The following is a 21865-nucleotide window of genomic DNA, read 5'->3' as shown; positions in this document are numbered from 1 at the left end:
ATTGCAAGTTTAATGACCATATATAACAGTGTGCATGTGGTTGTAATTCATGGTAATTTTTTTAACTTTATTTATTCTTTGTTGATTTCACACCATACATTCTGATCCCACTTATCTCCCTGTCCCCTTGCATCTATCCTCTGCCCTTGCAACCTCCCCCCCAAATTAAAACAAAATTTATAAGAAAAATCAAAGCAACAAACAACAAACAAAGATAGGCGAAACTGTAGTGTGGCCTGTTGAGTCACACAGTTTACTCGTTTGTCCATTCGTCTTTACTTGCAAGTGTTCGTTGCCTTGGGGTCTCTGGTTTCTGCTGTGCCATCAATAATGGGCTCTTACCAGAGTCCTATGTCATGGAGTTTTTGTATCTGTAGGTTTGTTTCCTTCTCATGTTCCAACAGTTTATAGATTTGGTGGCTGTTGGGATGGACCAACTCATAGTCCTGGTTCTGGACCTGGGTGGTAGCTGGGTTCGTCAGTCTACCAGCGTTCTCTCATGGTCACTACCCAGACAAGCTCTTCAGCACTGCCTGACTAACCCAACGCAGCCTGCAGCAAGGAGTGGGACCATTTCTCATGCTGTCAGGTCCTCAGATCTTGTTCACCCATTCTCACATCTCTAGAAAAAAAATCTAGACCAGCTCTAGAAAAAAAATCCCTCAAAGGTATACCCACCTGCTTGGGGTTTAGTTAATTCCAGATACAGTCAAGTTGGCAACAAGAATAGCCATCCCAATATAGTATATACAACAAAGGATTTTGTCTCCTTTATGTGAGAAGTCTTACTAAAAATGTCCATGGACTGATGACAAGATTAAAAGACATAGTGTATCTGTCGGGCTACTGTTAGGCTCTGCCCTACCTGAAATTGTTACTTTTACTTTTGGTGGCTCATGTTGTAGAAAACAGTACAGATTTAAGATATATTCCTAGAGTGCTGGAAAGACAATGGCAAGTGGCTACTATACCTAAGATATTACGTATCAATTCTTTAAAAACTGAGTATATGATGGCAATTGGACATTCTGTGACTCTAAGAGACTGCTATTTGAAACAGAGTGTATGATGCTAATGGGATGTCCTGTGGTTATGGGAGTACTGTGTATCTTCACTGTCCAAAGCAGTGATTATTGTGTACTAGAAATGTGGATAGTGTAACTAAGAAACTAGAATTTAAATTTTTATCCCATTATTCATTTACGTGTGTGAATGTGTTTCTGTGTGTGTGTGTGTGTGCATGCCACTGCATGTATAAGGGGAGTCAGAGACTATTTGTGGGAGTCAGTGCTCTCTTGCCATCATGATGGGCCTGGGATTGAACTCAGACTTTCTCCTGTAGGTGAGGGCTGCTGTGTGAGGGCTTCAACAGCAAAGGCCACACCCATGATCCAAAATACTGTGCTCAGAGGGGCATGGGAGGCATGTCCTCAGATTTAGGCCCTTCCTGCTTTATCTGGGATTTTTGTTTAGTTTTTTTCAAATTACTATAGAAAACTCATTAACTGAGGAGTTTATGGTAGAGCATCAGACACAATTTTTAAATGTTATTTTCCTGGTGCTTTTGAGTTGCCCTCCAAGCAACAGATTACCGATTGAAAGTATTCATGCTGCTCATTGAACAGTGAGGACTGAACAGTTCCTTGTTGTGGTGGTGCCTTCTCACTGCAGTGGGAATGCATAGAGAGAGCTTCATGTTGGCTCTAATTGATGCTCAAATGAATGCATTCTTTCTGAAAATATCCTAAATGTTTAAAAATCCTGTTGAGGTCTAGAGTGAAAAACAATTCATTTGATTTACAGATTCTTTGCACTTCACTTTTAGAATTTTAAATAAAATTAGCAAAGACAGTTCAAGATTGGATACAAATTTTGTTTGTATTTTAGTTTTTCTTTAAAGAAAGGCATACAAATAAGGTGGTGACTAGGACCATCCTGCTGAAGCTTCTCCTGCCAGATACTGAGCACACTGCTAGCACAAAGAGACCGAGCTCTGAGTCACCATGACACTGGCATAATCAGAGTGCGTCTCAAAAGCCATCCTCTGTGGCCTTCACTGGTGCCTGTTGTTGAATGAAGGGGAAAAAAGGCAAAGCTTTGAAAGTCTAACTGATGCTGATGCTCATATTTTGTATTATCTGTACTTTAGAATCTTGCCATGGCATGAGAAATGAGAATATATTTGTGGAGAGTTGTTGGAAGACCAAGCATAAACCTCAAAACTGAAAAAGTAACGTTCAGTTACTGACTTGTGGTGAATAAGCTCTCTGTGTAGTCCACGTGTGATTATAGACAATGAGACTAGCTAGTATTATTTCCTTTGCGTTCATGAGGTTCTTACTACACACTGCAGGTTCTACACACAGAACAGAATGAGAAATGGATTGGAATAAAGTCCCCAATGGCAGGGTGGAACAACCTGTATCGAGATTAATGCTGTCCTAAGGGCAGCAAGAGACTGACCTCATCCCGTGATACTTGGTTAAACTGTGGAGGAAAATGAATTTTTGAGTACTTAGTCTTGGATTTGAGGACAGTGCTACTGGTTGGTGCCTTGAGTACTTGAAGTTCTGATCATTAGTATTTTTTAGATTTGTTTGTTGTGATCATAAGACTATGTGGTTTATGAATCTTACAAATATAGAAAGGGAATTATAATTTACTAATTATTAGTATACTAATTCTCTGCATATATTGCATGTAAGTATGTGTTTCTACATGCATATAATTATATATTAATAAATATACTTGCATTAGAGACATACTTAACATATTTCTTCATCAGTTATCCTTGAGCTCTGTAGGGAAGGAATATGTTAAAGATTTTCTACTTAAGACTGAATACTCTGAAAGCTTTTATTTTCTGTTCCTTAGCCAGCTGGGGTCACTGTGTTAATCCCCATCTTCTATAAAAGAAGCTTCTCTAATGAAGGTTGACTGATGCACTATCTGTGGATAAAGTAATTGTAGATTGACTCCTCAGGCCTATGCACCTCTTGCCAAAGGTTCTTAGCACCGCTTTGAGTGGTAGATGTGGGATTCAATTTGGTGAGCCAGACCTAAATCTAATCAGAAAGTATTTCTTTACACACTTGACATTTGTACCACTTTTGCATCAGTGGGCATATTTTGCCTGGCTGTTGTAGTTTGCAGGGTTCAGAGCTGGATAAGATTGATTACTGTTCTATTCCAGAAGCATGCATAGCACCTTCCAAAACTATGACAGCTAGCCAGTAGGAATGAAGCTTCCAGACCAGTACTAGCTTCATTTCTCCTATAACTCAAGTAAGTGATGTATTCAGCAGCAGGGTCTTACCTTTGAACTCTAGGCCATAGCCAAGGACAGACAATGGCAAATAGTCTGTGATCCTCCCTTTCTGGCACTAAGTTTTTTGTTAGCTGTGTCTTACAGAGATATTGTTATTCTATTTATGGATGCCTATCTTTAAAGCTTAGATCTGCTTATAGATAGGTTTTGTTTCTTAATTTATTCAGCTAGTCTGTGTCTTTTTTTTTTAGTGTGAAATACTTTAATAATTCTAAATGATCTCGTCCCTCCAGTACTTTGCAGTATATAATACATTTTTTAATTTTTATTTATTTTATTGCTCTATAAATAATACCATTCAAAATTTCCATCTCTTCCCCTCCTCCCATTTCCCTCCCACTCCCCCACTCACCCTCTCCCCTCCCCCTTCAGTCCTAAGAGAGGGCAGGGTAATCTGCCCTGTGGGAAGTCCAAGGCCCTCCCCTCTCCATCCAGGCCTAGGAAGGTGTGCATCCAAACAGATTAGGATCCCCAAAAGCCAGTACATGCAGTAGAATCAAATCCCAGTGCCATTATCATTGGCTTCTCAGTCAGCCCCCATTGTCAGCCACATTCAGAGAGTCCGGTTTGATCACATGCTCATTCAGTCCCAGTCCAGCTGGCCTTGGTGAGCTCCCATTAGATCAGTCACACTGTCTCAGTGGGTGGACACACCCCTTGCTGTCCTGACTTCCTTGCTCATCTACTCCCTCCTTTTGTTCTTCATGGGGGTGGGGAAGAGGTAGGGTGGGGGGGAAGGGGAGAGGGGGAGAGAGAAGGGAGAAGGGGAGGATTGGGAATAGCTTGGGGGAGTGGGATGGTTGAGATGGAGGAAGGGCAGATATGGGAGCAGGGAAGAAGATATCTTAATTAAGGGAGCCATTTAGGGTTGGCTCTAGAGGGGTTCCCAGGTGTCCACAGGGATGTTCCCAGCTAGGTCCATGGGCAGTAGAGGAGAGGGTACCTGAACTGTCCTTGTCCCATAGCCACACTGATGAATATTTTGAATATTATCATAGAACCTTCAGTGGGCGATGGATGGAGATAGAGACAGAGACCCACATCAGAGTGCTAGACTGAGCTCCCAAGGTCCAGTTGAAGAGTAGTCTGTGTTTTTTAATTGAAGAGTTGAGGCCATTAATATTTAGAGTGTTAAAAGTATATGTGTATTGCAGTCATCTTAATACTTTTTGCTGGTTTAGTTGTGATTTGCTTTTTATTAAATTATAGCTTCATTTATTTTATTTCTACAGCCTTTTGGCTATGTTTATTCCTCTCTTGAATTTGGGGTATTGTTTTCTGTATTCTTAGCATTTTTCTGTTGGTTATGACTTTTTTTTAGGTTGTTGGGATTATGTGCTCACTCTCTCTCTCTCTCTCTCTCTCTCTCTCTCTCTCTCTCTCTCTCTCTCTCACACACACACACACACACACACACACACACACACACCTATGACAAATAGTTTTGGGTACAATAATCCAGTTTGGCAGTCATGGTCTTCTAGAACTTGAAGTATGTTGCTACAGACTCTTCAGACTTTCAGCATTTTAGTTGAGAATTCAGATATTATTCTAATGAGTTTTCCTTTGTTTAACTTGTGTTTTTTCTCTTGCAGCTTTCAGTATTTTTTTTCTTTTGGATACTATGATATTTTGTAGGCTGTTTCTTTCCTGGTCATGTCTGGGTATTTGTGTGCTACTTAGAACTGTATGAGTGTTTTCTTAGTTTGGGGAAGTTTTCATCTATAATCTTGTTGAAAATCTGGTTTATGCCATTGACCTGAGATTTCTCTTTTATGCTTATAATTCCAGTATTTGGACTTTTTTTGGTGTCTCACATTTCTTTTATTTTCTTTGCTTATTTTGTCTGGCCCTCTACTATATCTTTGAGTCATGATAGTCTATCTTCTGTTTGAATCATTATATTTGTAAGGCTTTACCCTGAGTATTCTCATTGGGGTATTGAGGTTTTTCAATTCCATCTTTATTTCAGCTTTTTGTTCCCTTTGGTGTTTATATTTCTTTATTAAATCAGTTTTTCAAATCCTTAGTTTTCTTCATTATTTCATTCAGTTGTATATTTGTAATTTCTTGGACATCACTCAAACATTTGCTCTTGGAATTTGGTGAAGTGTTTGTGTCTTCCTTAAATTCACAGAATTCTTTGGTAAAGTTTATGCTTGTTCTTTTAAAGGTTGCCCTGAGGTCCATCTAGGTAGTTCTCATTAGAAGCCTCATGGTTTTGGTGGGGCAAGGCTGTCTGGCCCACTCATGTTGATTTTGTTTCTCTTTCTGTGTCTGATACAATAACCTCCCTCCATTAGAACAGTAGATGGTAACCTGAGCTAGGCCAGGGAAAGCTGCTTTAACAGAAACATAGCTCCCAAAGCACAGGTCTGGAGCTTGGTCCAACGAAGAGGATGGATTGAAGAGAGTTCATGGCCACAGGTCTAAAATTTGGCTGCATATTTGTAGATGGCAGCAAGTTGGGAGAAGAGAAAGGAAAGAAGTGACTTAACCCAGAAAGGTGGTTTACAGAATTGTAAAGGGTTAAATCCTCATTTGTTTGCTTGATGATAGCAATTCTGACTACAGATAGACGGAATTGTAAAACAAATTTTAACTTGCAGTTTCTTAGTGACTAATGATACTGAACACTTTTTAAGTTATTAGCTTTGTATTTCTTTTCTTTTTTTGCATGTGGGGGAGGGTTCTCTGTTATTTCCTTAGCTCTATTGCCTCCCCACTCTGTACAGCTTTTCCCAATATTCATACTTCTTGGAATCTGTTCTTTTATATAACTGTAAATATACTTGATTTGCTTTCACTGACTTAAGAGGGTAAGAAGCTCAGAGTCCTGGACTGTGTGAGCTGAAGAGGAGGCAAGCGTGCATTCACTCTGCTCTGCTCTTGGGGGTGTGACGCGTGCACAAGGAGCCTATGGAGGAGACTGGCTCGTCACTGTTATACCAGCCTATAACTGTAGATTCGTGGGCCAAGGTCTGACACAAAGGGCATTTGGTGTCGGTAGGAATACAATATGAGATGCCAGTGTTGAGTTTGAAATCCTCACCTTGCATTAGGTTTCCCCGAGGTTAAGGTCTGAATGGTGAACAATGAGAATATGCAGGAAGGAGAACACTGAGAAGGAGGGAGGGAGGGAGGGAAGGAGGAAGGAAGGAACCCACCCATGCTGGTGATTGAGCAGAGAATTGATTGCTGCTGTTTACTGAAAAGCAGCCTGTATCTTTTTAGAAAGACAGAAAGGTGTTATACACACATGTATGCATTCTACCGGAATGCAAGGTGGAAAGTTCCAGCAGAGCGGGCAGCAAGGTTTTGAGGACAAGACAGATTTCTACTGTAGCTAATTTAGCCAGTGTTTATTTGTTTATATTCTTGCTTGCTGATTTAGACAGGGTCCCACGTTGCTCTTCCTATGCAGTCAAGGCTAATTTTGAACTCCTGATCCTCCTAATCCTGAGCAGAGACTGCATAGGTAGGTGCCACCACACCCAGCTTGAATTATTTTAAAAGACAGAATTCGATGGTTTTTACTGTGTTCATAAAGTTGTGTGACTGCCACTGTCTACTCCCTGAACAATTTCATCACCCAAAGGGAGACTTGGACCTATTGATAATTGTTTTGAATTCCCCTCCTGCTCCCTGGTCCTTACAAGGACTAGTGTACTTCCCAACTACTGTGGACACTTTCCATAAATTACAGATTTGGAGCTTCATTGCTTTGTAAGGTCTGTTTTAAGGCGTGTTTTCTCACTCGATTGGTTCTGTCTTCCCATGCTGGCACTGAGCATCTCAGTAAGGAAAAGGCTGTACCTTTTCTATGTGTACATACCTGTGGTTCAGGTTTCTCGATTCTGTTTGGTATACAGTCTGGATAAATGGTAGGGCCTCTTTTAATTTGACAAATGTCGTGTTTTCAGATCTACAATGAATATCCAGTGTGGTCATATTTTAGTTCTGAAATTTCAAGTGTCCTTATAAAATAAAACTAGAAAGAAGATTGCAATTGTATTGCAGAGGGCTTTAGAATTTATCTTACAAAGTACTGAGTACAGTAGATATAATGAAGCAGTGTTTTGCCTGTAAGACAGGAAACATGAGAATCTGAGTATGAGGAAGAGGTACATGTCCTGCCATTTGAGCATCATGAGGAATGAAGTGTGATGGTCACTTTTAGTTGTCATCTTGACACAGTGTAGAGCCACCTTAGAAAAGTTTAGTGGAGGACTTGTCTATACCTGTCAACAGCACTGTGCTGTGGGCTTGAGTCCTGGACTGTGTGAGCTGAAGAGGAGGCTTGTGTGCACTCACTGCTCTGCTCTTGACTGTGGATGTGCCGCGTGCGTTCACTCTGCTGTGCTCATCACCGTGGGTGTGACAAGCTGTTTTAAGGCCCTGCTAACTAGACTTCTGTCATGATGGATTGCAATTTGGAATTGTGAGATAAATGAACACTTTTCCCCCCAAGTTGTTTTTCGTCAAGGAATGTTATAGTACCAGAAATGAAATTAGTAACAAGAGGCTTCTTCAGGGAAATTTTGATATTTGATAGTGATTTTAGTTCCATGAATAATGGTGAAACTGACCTACGAGCGGCGATGAGTAACTTGAAAATTGGTGTTGGGAAGACAGGCTGGGGAGGGGATGTGAAACATTTCTGCTTAAAGTCAGAAATTTATCCGTTCCAGTGGAAATTCATTTAGTTGCTGTGTCTCTTGGCTACGTGAGAGAAGGCCTTCAGAGGACTGGTATAGAAAATGAGCCAGAACGAGGCAGAGGAAGGCTGATGCTGACCACTGACCACTTGTCTCTATCAGTGCTGGGCCCTTCTGCTCCCTCACTGTACTTATAAGATGGATGTAAAACAGGACCCCTGGTGGGAGGGTGGCCAGAGAACAGAAGTCTGGTTAGAGTCCTGGACAGAGGGATGAGTCACCACCAGTCAGCTTCTGCACTGCCAGTGCCTCAGGCATTGAACATTAGCCCTTCGGTGCTGAGAGAAGAACTTGTACAGCTCACCGAATAATACCACCAATCCAGAAAGGTGAAAAAATGCCAGCACACCTCTGTAAACTTTAAGTTCATATTTCAAATATATTAAAAAGGTGTTATGACTTGCTACTGACTTGCCCTGTCCCTTTAAGAGACAAGTCCTGCCCACTTCCCCCTTCTGCCAAAGTAAGGGGATCGTCCTCTTCCAGCCTGTACTCTCTGCCCTGGCTCTCATCTCTCTTCCTCAGAGGTGGCTGAGGCCTCCCCCACCCCTTCCCTTTCCTTCCATAACCTACTGAAGAAACTATACCCAAACCCTCTCTTTGCATGGTGTGCCTGTCTGTCTCTGTCTCTCACCCACCTCAGCTCCTCATAGGACCCAGCTGCCCCTTGGGGACCAGTGCCATTTAATCTAAACCATTACAAAAGGCAAGATTAAATTCCATGATAATGAAATAATCCACACTCTCTTTATTTTAATCTTGATCTTGCTCAGTGGTCATCTAACACAAAATGAAATAGAAAAATTTTATGAATACCTGTTTTTTCTGTCAACAAACATTGTGGCCCATAGCAGGGTAGGGCATCCTCATAGCACACAGCAGTTCACAAGTAACATGAAAAACTGGTAGACAGTTCCTACAGTCCCATGCATACTAAAAGCCAGGACTTCTTTTACCATGTAAAGATAGTGACTGCTTCTCAGAATGCTTTCTTTTGGAATGTAAGTCGATAAAAAAAAGTATTTGCCTTAAGTATTTAGAATAAAGTATGGTGGCATACTTTCAGTCTTAGTTAGCTCTTGAGAACATCAAAAGGTCAAGGCCAGTCTGGGCTACATAGCTAGTGCCTATCTCAAAGCAATAAAAACCATACAAAGAATTTAGAATAAGTGCTAAGGCATTGTCTGAACTCAGACTTAAGGGTACTATAAGTTTAGGAAACGACTCTCCCCATATTGTGGCACATGCCTGCAGTCCCAGCACTGGAGTCTGAAGCAGGAGAATCAAATTTTTGAAGCCAACCTGTGCTATAAAACCTACGCCCTGTGTTAAAAAATATGCCTGGGCTGCAGAGATGATTTGGAGGTTAAGGGCCCTGGTTGCTCTTCCAGAGGATCCGGGTTCAATTTCTAAGACCCACCTGGCTTCTCACAATCTGTAGCTCCAGTTCTGTGAGATCTGATGCCCTCTTCTGGCCTCTGTGGGCACCAGGCACACACATACCCAGACATACATTCAGGCAAAACACCCATGTACATAACTTTTTTTTTCTTTTAATCAAAGAACCTGGGAGCTAGGTGATTTGGTAAAGTGCTTGCTCTGCAAGCATGGGCATCAATCTAAGCTCAGTCATCAGCAACCACGGAAAACTCCTGGGTCAGTTGTCCATGAATTACCAATACTGGGGGGAGATGAAGACAGAAAACCCTCAGGGTTCCTTACATAGTCAGCCGGTCTAGCCTGTGCAGCAGAGCCGCATGCCTCAGCAAGAGACTGTGTAAACAACCAAGGGGCGTCCTGAAGAATGGCAGTGGAGCATACCTACTTACCTGTACACACTTGTATATTGTATGTCACACACACACACACACACACACACACGAACAAAACCACTGGAGTACATGTCTGTAATCCCATCAGTCAGGAGATAGGGACAGAAAGAACAGCCGTTCTGGATCATCCTTCACTATGCAGCAAGCTTGAGGCCAGCCTGGGACAGATGAGACCCTTTCTCAAAAGAAAGGAGAAGAGAGGAGAGAGGAAGGAAGGGAAGACAGAAAATAGATGTCTGAGGGCACTCTCCTTTTGCCTTTGAAATTTTTCTGTCTCCTGTTTGTTACTGAACTAAACTCAAGATCTTCAGAGGAAAAAAATGACTTGTGTATTACTAGAGCATGTCAAGCTCCCACCCCCAACCACTAGCGCTTGGCAGATTCCTTGCACATACTGTTCAGTAAACAACTTCAGGGAGCCAGGCCCAGCCAGTTCATTCACTGAGAGCCTTTGGAAAGGGCTTTCTTCGTGCAGCCTTGACGTGGGAGAAGTTGAGAAGTTAGCATTTGTGTTTTCATTAGTTCTTTTTATAACAATGAACCAGCTGTAGCTGGTTAACAGGGGCGGGACTGCCTGTTAGTGTGCAGGTCTCTTACGCATGATAAAGGGCTGCTGACGGAAACCGGTTTTATTACTCATGATACCACTGTGGTGTTTATATAAAGTCACTTGTAGGCAAATGCTGTGATTGAGAATGTCCTGGTTAATACTCCCTGGATGCTATTCCACTGCACACTGCAAAAACAAACAAAAGACTCCACAATATAGATCACTTCCTATTAAACCAGTCACCGTTGGACGATGTGTTCAGGCAGAGCTAGATCCTGGCTGCCAAGGACTTTTCTCCTTTCAGGGTTTTAATCAGGTGGAGAAAGTCATTTTTGTTCCAAACACAGCTAGGAATCACATTTGGGGAATAGAGAATAATTTACCAACTATTTCTAGCTAAGTTAGACAGAATCATGCATATTGCTGTGACCTTTCCTGGGTAAACTGCCTGAAGACAAAAATTAGCTTTATGAATAATTTTTTGATACATTAATACAGTTCATTTAAAATGTGTGTATTTTTATTTCTATGTAACAAGTGAAAATGAGAAGTGAAAACCCTTTTTTATTTATTTTTTTATTGATTCTTTGGGAATTTCACATCATGTACCCAGTCCTTCTGTGTCCACCCTCTACCCCTGTAGCCTCCCTTCTAAAACAAAATAAATATAAAATTAAAAAAAAAAGACCACTTCCCTCCACTCCTCCATCTTGTCCATTGTTGTAGTGGCTTTGGGAGCTGTGGCGTGTCATGTAGTGGATCCTTTTACCAAGCAGCTTTACTTGTAAATGCTCTTTGTGATGAATCAGCCTGGTTCAAAGCCTCTGGCTTCTGCTACACCATCAGTACTGGACCCTCACCAGACTCCTCTCAGACACCCTGCTGTTGCACGGAACCAATCCTTTCATGCACTCCAGCAGTCAGAGATGGGGTAGATGATGGGGTGAGACAACCCAAAGCTGAATGTGGGCTTGGGTGGAGCTGGGTTGGTAAGCCCAGACCTCCACCAGGAACTGTCCCTACACACACACACACACACACACACACACATCACACACACGGGACAAGGCCAACTTGCCTTTGTCTTTGCCATAGATATTAGGGCCAGCTCTCCCATGAAGGGTGGAAAACATTTTAAATAAAGTTTATTAGTTTTTTTGTATGACTTGTTTAGAGATTAAAGGATGAGCCAATTTAGACAATATTCTTTTTATGGGTAAGAAACTCTCATTAGTAGCTCAGAGCTTTTATATATATAAAGCACTCTGCCACTCTTCCATGAATGGATCCAAGCATCTCCTTCCTGCAGGGATTCAATGTGGGAGTCCAGGTGGCAAGCCCCTCTAGAAAAGAAACGTTCCCCTGAACACCCACCTTAGTGAAGGCTGCACACAACTCTCAAGGACACAATTCCATCCCCAACTCCCAGGTTCCCGAGTTCATTGTCAATGCCGGTACTGTAAGTACAAGAAGGGTGGGCAGTTTAGTCAATATTCTTAAGAGGCAAAGAATCTGTAGGGTTCACCTATTTTGTAAATCAGTCTCATTATTCACAGAGAGCTTAGGCCTTTGAAAAGTGCTTATTAGGTAATTTGTGAGAATAGAAGGGCTGGCATTCTCTCTTTGAGAATGGCGGCCAGAATGTGAAGGGATACAGACCCTTCAGTCCCTTGAGGGAAATTTTGGCTTTCGTTGTGTTTTTATTCCCATTCATGAACAGTATAACTTAGTAATGCATGTGTTAGGGTGGGAGTGGGGCCTCAGCTATCACAATTACCATCCTACAGAAATAGTTTGAAGTTAATGAGGCAGAAAGATGAATTGACTGGACCGTAGTATGTCTTGACTTTATTTTTTCATATATAACATAGGCAAACACAGTATTTGAACTTGGTAAGCCGTCCCTTTTCTTTATTGCCATCACATCTAAAGCAGCCATAGAAATAATACATAAGTAGATGCTCTCTGCTGTGCGCTGCTAAAAGTTTACTTCAAAGGGGTATTAGGGAGAACTGCTTTCCACAAAATGTGGTTTGCCAACTTCTGGTCTGTCTAAGGACGGAGATGTCTTGATATCAGTATTTTCCTTTGTACTGGCAATAAGGAGAGGGAATTTTCAGCCTCCGTTGTAGGTAAGCTCTGACCTTACAAATTGTACATAGAAACAATAATCAGAGGTGTAAATATAGACTTTTTTTAACTGCCTGCAGAAAAAAGTGAAACTACAGTGGTATATTATATATTAACATATAGTAAGTATGTTAGTAAAAACGCCATACTAGTTACTCATGTATTAATTTCAGATCATCTAGTCCCTGCTACATTATGTGAAATACTTCTATTAGGCTTTCCCAGAACATCTTGCCTCTCAGATATGGTGAATCACAAAATTACTCAGGCTAAGGTATATAGCTTGATTGGGCAGCACCATGTACCACCATGCATAGTGCCTTGGGATCAACCCTCAGCACCAGACCACTACCAGGTCAGGTCACACACACCTCAAGGTTTGAACCAAGACAAAAATGAACACTTTTATATCAGACTTTATTTAGTTATTTTACCCCTACATTTTTTGACCAGCATACAAAGAAATGGGCTCTATTCCTTCTGTATACATAATGTTGTTATCTGTCATTGTTTCCCCAGCACTGGGATCTCCCTTCCCCGCCTTTATCCCTTTGCTTTCATGACAGTGTCCTCCATGTGTACTGCTCACTACTGGAAGGAAGGACAGTGAACACAGAGCACTGCAAAGAGAGCTGTAAGGAGCGTAAACGTGTATAGTGGACATAGGAACTAATGTAAACTCTGAGAGGAGCGTAGCAGTCAGTGGGAAGACACGGGATTTGTAATCAGATGCTAAATTCTAATGCCATCTTGGATCTTGACACAAGCACGTGACACTGAGTTACTTGTTGCTTTCAACTTCAGTTTTCTCAGTAAGATCGATAGAATTTTCACACTGCTTTGTAGTAGAAGAAATGTGTGAAGTGCTCCAGTAAGTTCATTTTGCTGCAGATATAAATTGTCCACTGGATAGTAGCTTCTCTTAGTTACCCATGATCTGTCTTGGCTGCCACCCCCGGAATATGTGCTAACTGTAGAAAAGAGGAAATGAGCTTCTTCCTCAGCAGCATCACAGCCTGGGTCCTACCTTCCTGAGCATGCCTGTGTGCCTGGTCTCATTTTCTTGCTCCTAGTTCTTAAGATCTGTAAATCAAATCTGCTTCCTGATTCAGAAAAGTACAAGTCCTGAATCACTGGGAGGAAAAGACTGGTAGAACAGGAAGGTGGCCAGCAGCCTGGGCACACCAAGAGAAGAGTTAGGGAGAAAGGAATGAGGGGTTCAGAGGGAGAAGGCAATGGTGAAGAGGCTGAAGTACACCCACGTTTGTGTCTGACCCCAGAGGTCCCAGAGGCAGTGTGATTGCCATGAAATGAGCATGTTCTGTCCTGTCCTGGATGTGCTAACAGAGCTGAGGTTGGATCTGGGACTACCTGAAAACTTTCTTTTAAGAAAGACTGGAGACTCTCTGTGCTCTTGAGTTTTAGGAAGATCCATATTGTGGAAATAAGAAGCTTTTCTTTACAGCCCTCAGGAATCTTACCTCCTAATCGTTATATAGTTCGTGTATGAAAGATATGTTTCAAGCCACACAGGTATCACTTATACAAAAATTCAGATTTAAATTTCTTGACAAACTTTGTCTAAGCAGACCAGCATCTAAAATCTAGCCATTTCCCTGGGATAATCTGAGGAAGCTGAAGGACCTACCATTTTAGATTAGTTAGGTGGTGATAACCATGAGCATTTATAACATTATTTTAGAATTGGCCCTGTGAGTTTTAAGACACAGAACTGAATGTACTGCCAGATATTTTGCAGGAGTCACAGATGTGAAAGAGAAGTCTGTACACACATGCCCCCTCCCAGCACCCAAATGGAACACATGAGTTAAGCCTTCTGGTTTTGACTATTTTTAGAGAAATGGAGGTGAGGCCAGGAAATACTTCTTGCAACATTATTATTACATAACACGAAAATTGTTTGTTATAATAATGATGTATCCTATATTGTGATTTACACTACTGATTCATCTCACCTTTTTCTAACAAAGGGCAGAGTTTAGCTTCCTAAAATTTGAGAGCTAACACATGGTACCCAGGCAGGGGCTAGATCTGGCAGAACTCAGAATACAAGTATGATTATTCAACATTTCATTTGTGTGCTGTTTGTGTTCATGGCTCAGGTTGTGCATAGAATAATGTGACCCCAGAACTGGCAGCCTGATTCTTCAGTATTTATAGTATATACTGTAAACTGTTACTTTTATTTATTTGCTTGGGAGGAGGCATGCATGTGCCCGGATGCTTGTGTGGTGGTCGGCGAACACATGTAAGAGTTGCTTATCTCATTCCACCATGCAGATTCCAAGGATTCACTTCAAGTTATCAGGCCTAAATATTTTCAATCTTTGCAAAAATAGTAAATCTGTTCTGAGTCTCTTTCCGGTATGACTAGTTCATATGTTATATTTACTTTAGGTTGAAATCATGAAGCACTTTGTCCACAGAATATAGGTAAATGTTTTGTTTTGTTCAACATTTTTGACTATTCAGAAGGAAGGGAGGAACTTGGTTGAGAAACTAGAACATCTAAGTGCTTTGAGGAGCTTTATATTCTTTTTCATTTATATGTTAGTTTTTGGAAGAAGTCATGAGCACTCAAAATTCCAAGACATACCAGGCTTTCTGAGGGCATTCTACACAGCAGTTTTAGAAAGACCACCTGAGGAGTGAATTTGAGATTCACTATCGTCAGGGGAATTCACCTAAATGGGTTCTGAGGCTGAAGACCCATCTCAGGCTAAGATGGAACATGGAGCCTGGTTTTTCTGACTCTGAACATTAAAGCCCAAAAGTCAAGAGGCAGTTAGCATCAGTGAAAGTGGTACCCAAGTTATTTCACATTTACAGTATAAAAAATTATTCTCGGGACTGGGAATATAACTCACTAGTGTAGCACTTGCTTAGCTGTAGATTCAGTTCCCAATAACTTATTTAAAAAGTTATTCTCAATCATTCACTCTAGTGGGAACCAACACTATTATAGATAATTTTTAAATACAACTATTATTTTCTTTTATCTCATGAGCAGTAAAATATCTGTCAGCTTTTACCTGGAAAGAACCTAGCTGTCAAAATAGGTATCTATAACCAGAACTTGTGAATTAACATTGATTGCTATTAACATGTTATTTCTCGATGAGTATTAAACATTTGGGGGCAAAAGTCAGTCATCTTAGATTTTGATGTGATGAGGAGATAATGAGTGTTTTGTTGTTACCTCTTATTTCCTTGAGCTCTCTGGACAACTCAGCAAGACCCCGTGTTCTTTCTAATGGAAGAACAGGCCTGGAAAAGAAGCAGCATGTTCTCTTCCATGCTGTAGATGTAGAAAAAAAAATATGTATATGTGTGTCTACATGTGGGTGTGCTCACTGTGTCCATGGAAGCCAGAAGACGGCATCAGATTTCCCATAAATTTGATAGACTGGATGACCAGAAAGTATCCAGGATCTCCCTGTGTCTTAGGTTTCTATTGCCATGATAAAACACTGACCCAAAGCAACTTGGTGATGAAAGGATTTATTTCATTTTACAGCTTACAGTCCATCATTGAGGGATCTCAGTGCAGGAACTGGAGGCAGGGGCTGATGCAGAGGTTGTGGAGCAACACTGTTTACTGGCTTGTTCCTTGTTCCTTGCTCAGCCTGCTTTCTTGTATCACCTGGGACCACCATTGTAGCACCACCCACAATGAGCTGGATCCTCCCATATCAGTCATCAATCAAGAAAACTCACCACAGGCTTTGTCACAGACCAGTCTTTCTCATTTGAGGATCCCTCTTTCAAAATGACTCTAGCTTGTGTCAAGTTGAGATAAATCTAGGCACAAGTTGTCCCTTCTAACTCCAGCACTGGCATTACAGACACATACTGCCACACTGGGCCTTTTACATGAGTGCTAGGGATCTAACTTCAAGTCCTCACTCTTGTATAGCAAGAAATCTAACCACGAAGCCATCTCCCAATCCTCACTAAAGATATTCTTTGTATCAGATATGATTGCAATGTGTATATAAAAGAGCCATAAATAAAATGCTCCCCAGTTTTACAAATGCTCCACAGTCTAATAAAATATGTGTCATAGTAAAAAGATAATATATAGACACGCATGTCCCATTACATTATCAGTTCATCATTCTGCATTTGCCCTTTAAATATATTTGTTGTGATGTCCTGAGGAGAGCATGCAGAGTTTCTTTACTCTGCAACTTTACTTCTCAGTAAGTGATGACATTACGAATGTGTCAGTTTGGTAATAATAAAGTTACCTCCCTGAAGCTTAAAAAGATTCAAGTGGGTCAGAGAATCATTGAGAAAATGTTTTAGAGAAACAATACCAATTAGTTAGCCACTGTCTGAGCTGTCTTCTCTGTGGCCAGAGCCATAACTGACTGCAGGGAACTGGCACTGTTGTTATTGCTTCTGTCTCTAGAACCACTCATTGTGGGCCACAAGTTGAATTCACAAACTGAATGCCTAATTTATCTGCCCCTGGACTTTGCTCTGTTAGGTTTGTCAGAGAAGCAGCTTGGCCTATGCTTCTGGTTGATGGTCTCTAAGTCACCAAGGAATGCTGTGGGATAACCTTTCCTATGCTGTGAATGTGTGTTGTTCTCATTGGTTGATGAATAAAGCTGCTTTGGCCAATGACAAAGTAGGATAGATCTAGGTGGGAAATCTAAGCAGAGATACAGCAAAAGAAGGGCAGACTCTAGGAAACACTAGACAGCCACCAAGGAAACAAGACATGTGGAAAATGACATAACACCGTGGCCATGTGGCAAGACATAGATAAGTGATATGAGTTAATTTACATTTAAAAGTTCACTAGTAATAAGCCTGAGCCATCAGCCAAACATTTATAATTAATGTTAAGCCTCTGAGTGGTTCTTTTAAAAGCAGATGTGGGACTGGGTAGTTCTCCGCTAACAAGGGAACTCCAGGTAGCAGTGTTGTTATCCAGCTTCTGGAGTGTTGGAAGTCCCATAGAAAGTGACAGAACTCTTTCATATCTGCCAAAAGAATTGGAAAGAACTTGTTGGAAAGAGAAGTAAACATTTTGAAAGAAGTAGAGGAGATCAGCAAATCTGCACAAGCTAAAATTTCATTAATTCAGTATTATCAATGGAATGTCTTTTGTTTAGAGTTCTACTTTATTAAGGAATTCAAAATCTTAAAGTCTCTATATATTCCTTAATAGTATTAAGCCTGAATTTTTGTTCTGTGATTTAAACTAAGACTTAAAGGGAAACTTAATTAAATCCAAGTGGTAGTCGTGCATTCTAAATATTTTTCAGATGTTGTAACCATTAATAACAAAGCTAATCAGTTTTATTGTGTTGTATGCTACTTGGTGTTCTAATACATGGTTTGTTTTTAATACTTAAATGGTTTTTTTGTAAGATTAGTCATAAATTTATTTCTGCTTTTTTGAAGCAAAATTCAATTTAACAGTTTTACTTGTTGGGACATATCTAAAGAGTGCAACCATTGAAATATATATGTACTAACAGTGGAATTGTTTTAAAAAAAAAAAAAGCAGGACCAGTAAAATGGCTCAGAATGGTACTTGCCATTCAAACTGAACAACCCCAAGACTGCTGACCTGAGTTTGACCCCATGTACCCATGTCAAGTTGAAAACTGACTCCATAAATTGAGTTTTGTCTTCCACAGTGCTCTGTACAAAACATACATAACACATATACAAATAATAATTAGTTAAGTTTAAAAGAAGAATAAAAGGTAATAGTGCCAAGGGTTACTAGTTCTTGAAACTTGTTAAGTAAAAGTGCAAAGGAATGTCACATGTGATTAAAGGCTACTGTTGGGCATTTACTCTCTCTTAGCTACTTTCCTATTATCATGACAAAACACCATGAGCATGGTAGTTTATTAAACAGTGACATTTAATTGGGGGCTTGCTTACAGTTTCAGAGAGTGACTCATGGCCATCACCATGGGAAACACGGCAGTAGGCAAGCAGACATGGTGCTGGAGCAGCAGCTTACATCCTGATCCTAAGGTAGATGGCAGAGAAAGAAATAACTAGAATGGCAGGAGCTGCTTTTTTGTTCGTTTTTGTTTTTCCAAGACAGGGTTTTTCTGTGTAGTTCAGTTGTCCTGGAACTCACTCTGTAGATCAGACTGGTCTAGATCGTGTAGAGATCTGCCTGCCTCTGCCACTCAAGGACTGTGATTAAAGGCATGCACCACCAGCACCTGGTTTAGCATGATCTTATGAAACCTCAAAGCCCACCTCCAGTGACAAATCTCCAACAAGGCCACATGCCCTAATCCTTAACAAACAGTTCGACCAACTTGGGACCAAGTATTCAAACATTTTATAAGAGTATATGTGGGCCATTTCCATTCAAACCACCACACCCTCTAATGAAGTGAGAATAAGCCTCAGGAGAGGATAAATCAAACTAAGATTGACAACTTGGCCACCCCTAAGTCCACAAGCCCTGAGTGTGACACTTTTGCCCAGCTCAGTTCACCTAAGAACCAGGGAGACAAGTCAGTAATGAGCAGAAATGTAATCCAGTAAGCTGGGTAGAAAACAGAGCCAGTACTTAAGGAGATGGTACTGACTGTACCACAGATCTATTCTGAGCTTCAGTCCTGGCATGGACCCAACAGGAGCAGTCTCCACTCATAGCTCTAATTTCTTTCAAGAGACATGGTAGGTTAGCAACAGTGACTTACTAGGGTAAAGGCTGTGTTCTGTGGGGCCTGCTATGAGCCATGGCTTCTGTTGTGTTAGTTTTTATTCAAGAAATGTCACGTGAGCTAGATGTGATTCAGTGCTTAAGATCACTGACTCATCTAAAGGATGAGTCTAGAGTTCTAGAGTCTAGAGTTCACTTGCTAGACCCCACATGGTGGCTCACTACCATCTTAACGACATTTCCAGGGTCCCCAATAACACCTATGAACATCAGAAAACCTATTTTTAACGTCATTAATAAAAGACAGTACTTCAGCAAAGGCTGAAAAAGTTTTGAATTGTTCTAGCATATGGAAAATTTTCACTAAAATCCAGTTTGTAGTATTCTTCCCTTGTAGCTCCTCCCACTCTCTTTGGTTCTTTGTCACTGTTCTTTAATAAATCTACTCAAGTAAATAAATAAAGCAATTTGGTGCAAAGGCAGAACTTGTGCAAATACTAATATTTTTTCAAATTTGAAAACGTATAAAGGTCTTAGAATGGATCCTTTAGTCATATATAAGGACTGTAGCATATGCAATCCTGTAAACTTAATCTAAAATTTTTAATTTATTCTGGTGTCAGCCTTTGCAACCATCACCTTACACATAGACTACTGTATTGGTTTATAAAGGTCTAAAAATCTTAACTACACATACACAATGATAGGATGCTTCTCTTTTTAAATTGAGTGTAGGCTGTGAGTGTTGGCACACATCTTTAATCCCAGAATTCTGGAGGCAGAGGCAGGCAAAGCTTCTGTAAATCCAGGGCCATCTTGGTGTACATAGGAAGTTCCAGGCCAGCCAAGGTTGTATGGAAAGATCCTATCTCAATATTTTAGAAGAGCTTTATTTCTTGGAGAGATAGCTTAGTGGTTGAATATTGGGATTTTTTTATTGTTTTTAAAGTTTATCTAGGGGATAAATATTAAGGATAAACCCTGAGATGACTGCAAATGACTGTAACACACTGCCACAGTCCTCTCCCCTCCCCCCAAGTGCCCCGCCTCTTCTTCCTGAGACCTCTCTTTCCCTTCTCCCACGTCCACCAGGGAACTTCATTATCCTTCCCTACCAGCTGAATGTGAACCCCACCTCTCGAACCAATGCCTGACTCCATTGGATGTCAGACCACAGGAATCCTTGTTGCTCTTGCAGAGCACCCAGGCTAAAGTTCCAGAATCCACGTATGGTTCACAACCATCCCTAACTCCAGTTCCAGGGAACCTGACACCTTTTGACCTCTGCAGCCACCAGGCACATACATGGGACACATACATACATAGTATTTTTACTAAATTCAACCTGTAGCCCATAACTACTTGCTTTCATAGAAAATACTAACATTTGAATGATTTATAGGTACAAAATTCTGTTTCTGTTCTATATTATTCTGTTCCATAGTTCTATTACTGTGAACTTTATGTTCTAAAAAAAGCAGAGACCCCTTTATTCATAAAATAGTTTCTGTTTATATTGTACAACAGAAAGCATTTTTATTGGAAAACTTGGAATTATATGAGGTCTAATATGTATGATATTGTTCTATTAGAAACCTATTCATTCGTATACCAGGGCAGTTAAAGTTTGTCTGTGTACCATTACGACCTTATACAATGACATATCCTTTCCAGTCAATATGGTTTTGTGTGTGTGTGTGTGTGTGTGTGTGTGTGTGTGTGTGTGTGTGTGTGTCCCCATGTTCTGTTCAACTATATAAACTTCCTTTGAGGGCATTCTTCATGTTTAGTGACAGAATTTAAATTCTAAGCACTGTGTTGACAAAGGTTTGGAGTGTGTTGTTCTGTTTGTGGACCCTGTCGACACCATCCATAACAGTTGGAACATAAAGTTGGTTGACTAGTGTTTTATAGCAATGATTGTACCTCACAATTGTGCTTAGATGCACAGCTGTTAAGCCAGTCCTGTGAGAATAACCAGTGAGGAAAACCCACAAAGATCACAAGTTAAATATCACACCCAGCAAGAAGGTTTGAATCAAACACCTAAATAGGATAAACCCAAATGGAAGATGAAGACAGCTCTCTTTCCTTAGAGTGTCAATGCTGTACCACTATCACACAAGGGGTTTTCAGGGAGAGAATATTCCCAGGATAATGGGGGTGGCCATGTTACCTTTTGTTTTTTAAGTACTTATGGGGCATTTTAAAACTTACGTAGATTATGTTGTAGGGTTAAGTGTATAGAGTAAAGAACAAGAGGTAAGGCATACTCTCGAGTTTTCTTTCCAGTGGAGCAGCAATATGAGATTGTATGTGTTTATGTGAATTTGGAAAAACTATTTTTGGCCCTACTTTGCTGTCTGTTCAATGTACATGATGTATGCTAATGAGACAATCCCCAGAAAGCACTCAGAAGATGTCTGGTCAGGGTAAATGTTGGATTTTTATAGAACATTTACTGTTTCTCTGTGAAGTAACACTGTCATGTCAGTAATATATGAAGGGAGCTACAGTTATCTGGAAATGAGCAGTTAGGAAAGTTTAAGAAGCCTTTTAGCTGGGGCCTAAGTAGAAGGCGTAGCAGCCCTGAGAAACTCCAGAAGGCACTCATCCCAGCCATAGAGCTTG

At 40.7% G+C, this 21865-nt stretch overlaps 1 protein-coding gene across 5 annotated transcripts in view; it reads left to right on the top strand.

The window, feature by feature from the left end:
• Window positions 1–21865, top strand: part of Spidr (scaffold protein involved in DNA repair) — a 242950-nt gene that overhangs the window by 148555 nt on the left and 72530 nt on the right. The window lies entirely within an intron of this gene.

The sequence above is a fragment of the Myodes glareolus genome, chromosome 2, assembly GCF_982192425.1.
Source record: "Myodes glareolus chromosome 2, mMyoGla1.1, whole genome shotgun sequence".
Taxonomy (NCBI): domain Eukaryota; kingdom Metazoa; phylum Chordata; class Mammalia; order Rodentia; family Cricetidae; genus Myodes; species Myodes glareolus.
The sequence above is the reverse complement of the archived record's forward strand: the minus strand, read 5'-3'. Positions and strand labels throughout refer to the sequence as shown.